Genomic DNA, 11,060 nt, shown 5'->3' on the forward strand with positions numbered 1-11,060 from the left:
TCTCATTTGGAAGGAAGTGAGGCTAGTCATGCAATCATCTGGGGGAGAGTGTTACAGGCTGAGGGAATGGTAGGTGCAAAGGCCCGAGGGTGAAAGCTGCTGTTCTGAGAACAGTAGGGAGGCCAGTGTGACTGGCACAGTCAGTGGGGAGAGAGCAGAATGGACGTGGCAGGAGGGTCACACAGAGTGAAGGCCTGTGAACTGTAGGGAGGACTTCGGACGTTACTTTCAGATGGGAAGCATTTGTAGAGTTGTGAGAAGAGTAGACACCTGATTTCTGACTTAGGTTTTAGCAAAGTCACACTACCTGTGTATTTGAGAAAAGACTATAGGGGGACAAGGACTGAAGCAAGGAGACAAAGAGCTAATACAGTAAACCAAGACAGGCTTGTATTACAAGGACTGAAGCAAGGAGACAAAGTAAAGAGCTAATACAGTAAACCAAGACAGGCTTGTATTGGAATAACAGGCTTGTATTGGAATATCAGTGGTTGATATGATGAGAAGTAGTCAGATTCTGGACTTATTTCAAAGGTGGAGACTAGGGTTTGTTGATTGGTTGATGTGATGTTTGAGAAAAGAGGTGTTAAAGGTGAATCTAAGACTTCTACTTGAGGAAGTAGACATCTTTGGGAGAACTGGGTTTGTGAAGATCAAGAAACCAGTTTTGGGAGGCGAGTTTGAGATATCTTGAGATTTACCGTTGGAGGTGTAGAAGAAGCTGCTACACACGTGAATCTGGAGGTCATGGCTGTAGATGTAAATGTGGGAGTCATCAGTATATAGCATAAAGCCCAAGTTTTCTTTAGGGGGGCAGAAAAATCATACTTGGCCCATGAATATTAATGGGTATTAGTCATGCAGGTTTGGTTCCTTCGGAGTTGCCATCTGCCTCGCAGTTCGGCCCTGGACAATTTCTTCCACACCACTCAGGATGAGTTAAGGAATAGTCTTTTTTTGGGGAAAACTTACAAACTTGGAACACTAAAAAAAAAAGAGAAGACATTGTCCCCCCTTCCCTTGCCATCGTCTCTATGAAAGATGTGACGGGGCTAGCAGAGTACAGACACTGTACTGGGGGAGGGTTTTTTTAAATAGCAAATATGAGAACAGCCCGCCACCTAGTGACCTGGGGCTTGTGGACATTGTAGTTCCTTTGACTGGAAGGAGGAAGCCATCTCTCAGGAAGATGAATTCCAGTGCAGCCTCTCCCCTAGTTAGCGTCCTCTAGGCAGCCTGTGTGAGCTCCAGGATCATACCGGTATCTGTCTTTTGTTAGGCACTGGCTGGGCTCTAGTGGATTGGGCAGATTGTGCCTGTTCTCAGGGAGCTTAAATCTAGCAGGATAAACAGATATAAGACAAACATTCTGGGTGAGTATTCAAAAAAAAAAAAATCGAAAGTGGGAATCAGGAAAGATTCAGCTGAAGAAGAGACTTTCAAGTGGAGACTAGGGATGAGTAGAGGTTAGGTGAGCAGATTGAGGGATGAGTGTGCTGGAGGGTCAGAAAGGCCGGTGTGGCTGGCACACAGAAGGTGAGTGGAAAGCGCACAGAAAAGACAGGAAATGTGGCAAACTTAGAAGTCTTGTGTGACTGAGCAAGAGACGAATGAAGCAGCAGATGTTATTCAACAGTGAGTGACAAGCATTTTTAGATGTAGACAATGCAGGCCAGGCACTTTAGTTACAATTTTAATCTGTGTACAAATGAACAAATTACCTCCGCTGGTCCATCAACTGCGGGGAGGAGGGAATGACCCAGAATGTCCATTTGTGTGTTCCCATGTGCATCTTGGCAGCATTTAGCATGGACCTTAGCTCAAAACTACACAATAGATGGAGTGGTCAAATTGTTGGAATGCAGGTACTCAGGCCCCTCAAACTAGAATTCTTCCTTATATTCTCCTGAACAGTCAGTACAGTTTCTTTGGGGCAGGGCTGTTATACTTAACACTCCAAAGCTCCTTATACTGGGTCAGACACAATTGATGTTCATTAACTTCTCAATATTGTGGAAAGAGGATTAATTACTCAATGATTGTTGAAGAGAGGTGCACACATCATCTGAAGCTGAAACATTAGGTTGAAAAGCGATAACTAACTTTAATTCCTTGAAAAATTTTTTTTAAACACCTGCAAGCTGCCTGAGATGAAGCTTAACTTGTTTTGATAGAGTGTCCTAGACCAGCGGTTCTCAAAGTGTGGTTCTCAAAGGTGATGCTGCCTCAGCATCACCTGAGAACTGGTTAGACAAGCAAATTCTCAGGCCCCACCAGGGACCTAGAGAATCAGAAACTCTGGGGGTGGGACTCTGCAATCAGTATTTTAACAAGCCCTGATGGATGCTAAAGTTTGAGAACCACAGCCTTCAAACACACACACACACACACACTGGGATGAAGTGATCCAAAGAATGTTGTTCACCTGGAACTTTTTTCCCCCTCATAGGAAGGACTATAGTATAACTACCCAGACAGACTCTCTGAGAAGGCTCCTTTTTCTGTTTTCAGACAATATTTCTTTTTTGTCCACTTTAGTATAAGAATTATTACTCTTCAGTGAAATAAACATTAGAGCATTGCCTTCTCCCTATGAGCCTCTATGAGTGACTAGTATTTGGACAGGCCACCAATGTATGTCTCCTTCACACTGACTTAAGTGGAAGGAGAAAGATTATCCCAGAAGATTTTTAATTGGCATGTGAGTCATGACTCATGGAACTGCAGGAATTACTAATACAATGTATCATATTTTACAGAGATTCGGTTTTTGATTCATTTAGCAATTAATTGAATCAGGTGAAGAGAAGCCAGTTTCATCAGGGAAGCTAGGAACATGAGTTATTGTTGGTGAATCGTCTGTTGTAAAGTTTCACTTTGCTGACAGTCCCCAAATCTAAGAAGTGCTGAAACATCTGACAGGTGGGTTAATGCACAACTGTGGTTACAAATAATACAGGGTTTGTGGAAGCCCTTGTTCCATTACAAAGCCATAGCTGGACTCTATACAGGAAGTGTATGAGAACATCTTTTAGTGCCTAAAATGAAAAATAGAGTTATAATTTTTTTCCTAATACATTAGGGTGACCATCATGACCAGTCAGAATTACTCGAGGAGTGGATAATGGGACAAAGTGCATAGCTTTTTGTGTATGTTTCTTATGAAACAAATTCTAAGAACTATATACACTTTCCGAGAACTTTTAAAGATATATCCTTCCTCAAAAGAATATGCATGCAACTTACTTTTGCATGCAGCTTGCAGAGTAAACCTGCTCTGACCAGTCCCCTCAGCATCTACATCCTTGGTCAGCTTCTCCCAGCAGGATTTTGTCTGCACTACCTATTCAGCAGTCTCCGTTTCCCTATCCACCTTTAGGAATCCGCTCAGTGACGCCTTCCCGGCTGCTTCAGCCCTCGTTATCACTTCAATTCCCCAGCCTACAACATACCTCATTCCGAGATCTCTGCGCTGCGTTACCTTGGATGCATTATCTTGACTTGGTCTCCTGTGGGAGGGGCTGGACACTGCCTTTGTGCATCTCTCTCACACTCAGCCCAGCACCAACCAGTTCGTCGTAACAAACTAAGTAGATAACATTCCCGAAGCATGAATGTTTTATCCTTGCCTACTCTCTGCTTATCCTTCTGTGCCATAATTTTAAAGAGCATTTCTGTTTTCCTAAGATGGGAGTAATAATCATGCCGACTTTATAGGGTTATTATAAGAATAAAAAAAATGAAAAAAATTTTTAGAACACAGCATAACCTATAGTAAGAGTTCAGTAAATGATGGTTATTATTATTAACCTTGTTTTGTGGAAATGATAGCTGGGGCCTAGGAGTCTGGAGCAATTTCTCCAAGGTCACACTACAAGAATGGGGCCAGAACTTGAATCCAGTGCTCTTCCCATCACTGCTTCTAGCAGCCATGTGATCCATGTCTTGGCCACTGATAGACCTCGTCACCTTTCTTCGGAGCACTGGTCTACCTGAATTGCATCCTGCTATCAATTCCTTGGCTGCACATTTGCCTCCTTCCTGAGGGGTTAATTAGCACACTGCAGAAAGCACACTGGCCCTCAATGAGACTCCTGTTTTGACCAACTCCAGATTAAATAGCACAGTCTATTGCAAGTGAATGATGTGTCCTGATTTGGGGAGGTGAGAATCGGTATTTATGCCGTTAAGATATGTGAATGCTCAAGAGTCTTTTCCATCATGCAAACCACCCAAGGGATCCTCTTCCGACTCTTAAGTCAAATTCAGGAATGATTCATGTGACAGTGGTAGCGTTTCTGCTGCCACATCAGCTTCTGAAGAAATTCTAAGTGTTAAGTTCAGTTCCACCTCGGGTGTGGGGAAGGTTGCTATTTATCCTCATCTCTATAACAAGATATCCAGTCCTCCCAATCTTTATTCAGGGGTCTTAAGTCTGACACTGTTGAGTGTTAGGTGACCCATAAGTAATACGTAGTATCCACACTTGGGGCTCTGAGTCCCTTCCTACTCTGCTTTCTTGCTCACGTGACTGAAATGCCTTTTCTCTTTTCCTCCTTTGTTCTCTCCATGACTTCCTTTCTCATCTCAGTCACCTCTTGCAGCCCTTTTCTGTAGCCTCAATCTTGTTTTTGAGAATAGAAGAAGTGGTTCTGCACATGGGCATGTATTTTTTTTCACACTTAGGTCAACCGTTTCTTAGACTTATTATTGCAGCTTCTTTGAGAGTTGAAGGAAGAAAAATGGGGCTTGGATGCTAGTGAGAAACAAAGAAAAGGGAAACATACAGAAAACCAACAGAGGTGTTGCTGGAGATATAACCCTGCCATTTATCAACAGCTTAAGATTGTCAGAATATTCTCAATTCTTTTAGTAGAATTCTTTGTAGTTTATAAGTTTATAAATACAAAGACCTGATATTTTTCTCTTCTGGCTCATGTTCACACATCTCCCTGCACCCCCAACTTCAATGACTAAACAAACAAATGCACTGCCTGGTATCTGTTTCTTCAGATAATGGGATGGTTATTTTAAAATTTATTTGGGTTGAGGTCCATTGGTTACCTCTTCCGAGTCATTAATCTTTGAGGCAAGGTTTGTTGCAAGTAAACTAACTGCAGTTTTGTCCCTGAGATTTAAGCGCGTGTCGGTAATAAAATTCTAAATGAGAATTTAATTAGTGCTCACCCAGGGACTGAGATTTGGCAGTGCCTGATATACCTTCCTCATTAAGTACTTTGTCTTCATCTTTAAAAGCTCACTTGTTGGAAGCTGATTTAAATGCTTTTCTAACCATCTTGTAGAGAAAAGGCAAAATCTTAATAATTGAAGTTCTATGATTCACTTTGAGCATATTAGAGGAATTTTCAGTACGTTGGCAATTTGAAGTGTTATTTGGCTGGTATTTAACCATTATCATAGGAAGTTGGCTCTTATGGTTTTAGGCGTTTTGACTTCTTTTTTTCTTTTAGCCAAAGTAGATTTTTCCTTTTCTTGTTACAGGTCAAACTCCTCTTCTTTCTCTTTTGACTCCTCTTTGCTCTTTCAGCTCTTAGATTTCATCTTCAGAATATGAAGAGGAGCTTTGAGAAGAGATCGTGATTTAATAAAAACAATGGTAGCTAGAAGACTTTGTGCACGGGTTGGGTTGGGCAGGGATTGTGCAGTTCATGCTATGAGCTGCTGTTCCCTAAGCTTCATGGATAATGTATAAGTGACATCATTGTAGCATTTGACATGGGAAGATTTAGCAATGACAGCATCACACAGACTTGTCCATCTGGCAAAGTAGAATTGAAGGGTAAAAAACATGTTAATAAAAATAGGTAACAATTGAACATGCAGAAAAAAGACAAGCAATTATCTCTTAGCTATAATTTGGGGTATCTGCATGGAGGTAGAGGGTGACAAGTAGGTAGGTACTATCAGGAGTCTTGTGAACCTAAAGGAACATCCTGTTCATCCAGGATCCAGTGAATCTGCCTGGAAGGAAGCATCTGGAACTGGCAGTAGGGATATCATACTATGTAGCCTCAGGGACAACATGACAAGGTGCCATGTATGGAAGCTTCCAGTGTAAAATCTCACAGTTTTGAAGCTGGTAGGTATCTTAGAAGTCACCTAGTGCAACCTTCCATTAAGTTATGGATATTTGTAATCTCTGGGCATTCACAAGGCAGGATATCCTTTACAGCATGCCCACCAGGTCAGTCCTGGCTACTTCCCAAGAGTTTCCAGCAACAGGAAAATCCTCACAAGCTCTGATCTTCTTGGATCTGAAACTGCATTCCATGTGGCCTACAGTCCTCGTCCTATGCTTTTTCTCTGATCGGAGAGAGTATAGAAACCTGTCTACCTCCCTCCCATTAATGCTACCTGCAGCTGCATTGACTGATGATGACCAGAACACATACAGAATGTTAAGTTATTTTGAGCTTGTAGTCAACCAAAGCTCTTAAGTTTATTCAGTGCTGTTGAAATCTATCCTCTTCAGCATTTATATAGTGGATCGTTTTAAATGTCAATTCAAGAACTTACATAATTTTCATCTAATTATTGTTTTACTTTTGGCCTTGTTACAGCCTGTCTAGAATCTTTTGGTTTAGATCCTATCATTCTGAATATGAATTATGTCCCACTTTGCTGCCCTAGTGATAAGGAAGTATTTCTTGTATGTCCTCAGTCAAGTGGATAAAAATGTAAGTGAGACAGAAACAAGGACAGAACTCTCAGGCCCAGCACAAGGCAACTTCAGTAATTGAAACTCTTTAAATAGGTGCATAAGAGCCATGATGAATGCACTACCTTTTATCACTTTCCCCATTTTTTTTTTCAGTTTGACCATAAAAGTAATATGAAATTTTTCTGAAATTCTTTTCTGGGAATAAAATGCTAGCAACACTCCCAAAATGGAAAGTGAATCCACGCTGGCTTTTGATAATGACCTTTTCTTTTTAAAAGTGTTCTCAAATGATTTTTTTTATTATTTTATTCTTGAATTCTGCCAAATATTCTGTGATAAGCTCACCAGATGGTTATGGGGGAAGCCTAATTTCTTTCAATAAATTAGAATGTTATTCACCTAATTCCCGACTTCAGGCACCTCTCCTCCATTCATATAATTGTGAAATTTCTGCTGGTTCTCACTTCTTGTTCCTATATAACCACAGGAAAGAGACTTGTACTCATGCAAAGTTTCTAGGTGTGTGTTTACTTAGTGGAGTGTTATCTGTCTCTGACTTCCATTTATTTTAATCATGTTTGCTCTTCCCTTTTAATTGTAATGAACATTCTTTTTTTTTTAATCTAATTAATATTACCCCACATGCCTCAAGCAGTGAGTGATGTGTTTTCCTCTTTCTTCCTGCTTGGAACACATAGTAAGAACCTTAGAGCTGTCTTGAGGCTTCTTATATCTCAGGTCATGCTGTGCTTTAACCTCCTTGTCACTCTTCTCTTTTTGACTGATTATGCACCTACCTCTGTTTTCATCTTTTGTACTTTTTAACTGTGCTACGTAAAAATATATGTAAAATTTTATAGAATATTCCCTTGGGCAGGAACACTGTCATCTTCACACATTTCTTGCTCCTTCCTTACAACGGTATCTTGGAACTCCATAGTTAGAACTCTTCTTCTCCTTCTCCTTCTCCTTCTCCTTCTCCTTGGTATCTTGGAACTCCATTGTTAGAACTCTTCTTCTTCTTCTTTTTTCTTCTACTTTTTTCTTCTACTTTTTTCTTCTTCTTTTTTCTTCTTCTTCTTTCTTCTTCTTCTTCTTCTTCCTCTTCCTCCTCCTCCTCCTCTCCTTCCCCTCCTCCTCCCCCTCCCTCTCCCTTTCCTCCCTCTCCCTCTTCCTCTTTTCTTCCTCTTCCTCTTCTTTTTCCTCTTCCTCTTCTTTTTCCTCTTCCTCTCCTTTTTCCTCTTCCTCTTCCTCTTCCTCCTCTTCCTTCTCCCTCTCCTTTTCTTCCTCTTCCTCTCCTTTTTCCTCTTCCTCTTCTTTTTCCTCTTCCTCTTCCTCTTCCTCCTTTTCCTCCTCCTCCTCCTCCTTCTTCTTTTCTTCTTTCTTTTTTGTCTCTTTCTCTCTTTCTTTTTTACTGTTTTTCCAGAGTTAAATTCTCTTTTAGTCTCCAGACACAGGACCGTGATATTCTCCTGACTATTTTCTAAAATCTGGTCTCTCTCAGTGGAGGTAGTATATAGCGTAGTTGTTAAATACCTCAGCTCCAGAGTCTCATGTGCTAGGTGAACTTAGGCAAATTAATTAACCTCCTTCTGCCTCAGTTTCTGCATCTGTAAAATCAGAATAATATAATATGTCATAGTGGAAGATAAAATAAAATAAAATGTAAAATTCTTAGTAAAATGACTGACACGAGATAATACATATGAATTATTATTATGGTCTAGTGACCATTTTTGACCATGCTACTGTGAATCCTAGGAATTCGGTTCTATTCTTCTAACATTCTCATCATCTTCACCTTATTAATCAGTTGTCCCTTGTTTGAAGAATGTAGTTTTAAAAAGCTGCCTTCAGAGCTGTGTTTGTGTACTACATAACTGCAGGAAGCCACAGTCCTATAGACTGCAGTGGTGATAGTGCCTCCTACGATTGTGCAGCGAATGCACACTGGTCCTGTTCCCTCTGCTACTCCCTGAATGATGAAACCATCAGCAAGGCAAAGCAAGAATTCTTCAGCCTTTAGCAGAATGAGCCTTAGAGAAGAGATCTGATTTGAGGGCCACTTCTATGCAGGAACTGGGATGTGGCGAATGATATATGTATAATGGTACCTAGAGCTGGATTTAGATACCACACTTTCCTTGAGCAAGTTGCCTACTCACTGTGTGTTCTTACTTATCACTCTTGGTTACCTCCATATCCCACATGTAGGCTAGACAATTGAAGACTAAAGGAATGCTGTTGTATGTTCTGCAATCCCGCAGGTAGATGGTAATGAGTTTGGTTGGCTTTGTTTTAATTTGTTAGAATCCTCTAAAAATAACGTGTCTTTATAGGAAATGAGTAAACCACTATGATATCTCTAAGATGTGTTATAGTTTTCTGAGTCACATAATAAACACTTTTGACAATAAGCCTTCTTTTTGTTTTGGTTATTCTCTGTTATTTCTACTGGCCTGGGAATTTAGAAGATTCTACCTAGGGCAAGGTGTTCTTGATACTCTACAGTGCACCGGTTCAAAGAGCTGACAGGTTAGAAGGACTCACTATATATGCTCTACAATTGTCATTTTGCAATTTGATAAAAATAGTGATTTACGAATTGTATTGAAAGCAAGCCTTACCAGCTAATGAGTTGGTGTTGTTATTATTAACTTTTAGCTGAGGGTTGGTTTTGTTTTCCCTTTGCCCTGGTGACTATGTCAGTAATTTGGAAAATGGACATCATCACTGTATGAGTTGGTAATGTTAACCTGCAGTAAACAAATAGCACAAGCCTAGATACCTTGCCTACTTAGGATATCTGAGGAGTTTTGTGAGGCAGACCAAAACCCATCCCTATTGTGCCTTTGTGCTGACATGGTCCTAGAGCCTATCCAGGTGTATAAAATAGTTGTAACTCTGGCTAGTGAGGGAAATGCGATTCACATGTAATTTCTTTTTTTAGTCTGTTGATACGTGGATTATATTCATTGTTTTTTGAAATATTGAACTAGTCTTGCATCCATTGAATAAAACCCACTTGGACGTGGTATATAATTCTTTTTATATATCACTAAAGTCTATTTGTTAGTATTTTTAAGGATTTATGTGTCTATATTCATGAGGAATATTGGTCTGTAGTTTTCTTTTTTGAACTGTCTGTAAAGTTTTGATATCAGGGTAATTACTTTATAGAATGGATTGGCAAGTGTTTCCTCTTCTTTTATTTTCTGGAAAAGATTGTTTAGAATGGATGTTAATTCTTCAATGAAACAAGCTGAGCTTGGCGATTTCTTTTTTGGGAGATTTTAAATTACAAATGCAATTTCTTTAATAGACATAAGGCTGTTCAAATGATCTGTTTCCTAGTGAGTGAGTTGTGGTAGATGGTGTTTTTTGAGTATGTGCTTTGTTTCATGTCAGCTGTCAAATTTATTTGTATAGCATTTTTTGTAATATTCTTTCATTATCCCTTCGGTGTCCACAGGGCCTATAGTGATATCTACTGTTTCATTTCTGCTATTGATAATTTCTGTCTTTTCTCTTTTTTTCATTTTTAAGTCTTGCTGGAGGTTTGTTCCATCTTATTGATCTTTGCAAAGAGCTAGTTCTTTGTCTCATTGACTTTCTCCATTATTTTTCTGTTTTCAATTTCACTGTCTTTTGCTCTTATTTTATTTCTTATTCTTGCTTGTTTGGGTTCTTTTGATCTTTTGTGGCGGGTGCTTAAATTATTGATTTGTCTGAGACCGCCTCTTTTCTAATATAAACATTTAATGCTGAAAGTTTCACTTGCAGCACTGATTTAGCTTTTTCCCACAAGTTGTGATGTGATGGATTTTTATTTGGTTTGATTTTTCTTGTGATTTTCCTTGAGTCTTTCTCTTTGACTTATAGGGTATTTAGAAGTATGTTGCTTTAGAAGTGTATTTCCAAGCATTTGGAGATTACCCTCTTATCCTCCTGCTTTTGATTCCCATTTGATTCCATTGAAGCCAATTCAATGGAGAAAGGATAATGCAGAGAAAGTGTTTGTAAAATTTTTTCATCCATTCATGATAAAAACTCTCAGAGAAAAGAACAGAGGGGAACTTATCCAACTTAATAAAGAATATCTACAAAAATGCTACAAGTAGCATTATAGTTAATAGTGACAGACCAAATTCTTTCTCCCTAAGTTTGGGAACAAAGCAAGGATGTCTGCTCTCAACAGTCTTTTTCGCTTCGACTTCAAGACTTATTATAAAGCTACAGTAATCAAGATGGTTTAGTAGTGCTGTCAAGATGTAGACATATAGACAATGCAACATAATGAAAATTCTGGAAATAGACCCACATATATGTGGTTCTGTATTGATTTTCAACAAAGCACAAAGGCAATTTATTGGAGAAA

The sequence above is a fragment of the Pteropus alecto genome, unplaced genomic scaffold (genome assembly GCF_000325575.1).
Source record: "Pteropus alecto unplaced genomic scaffold, ASM32557v1 scaffold21, whole genome shotgun sequence".
Lineage (NCBI taxonomy): Eukaryota > Metazoa > Chordata > Mammalia > Chiroptera > Pteropodidae > Pteropus > Pteropus alecto.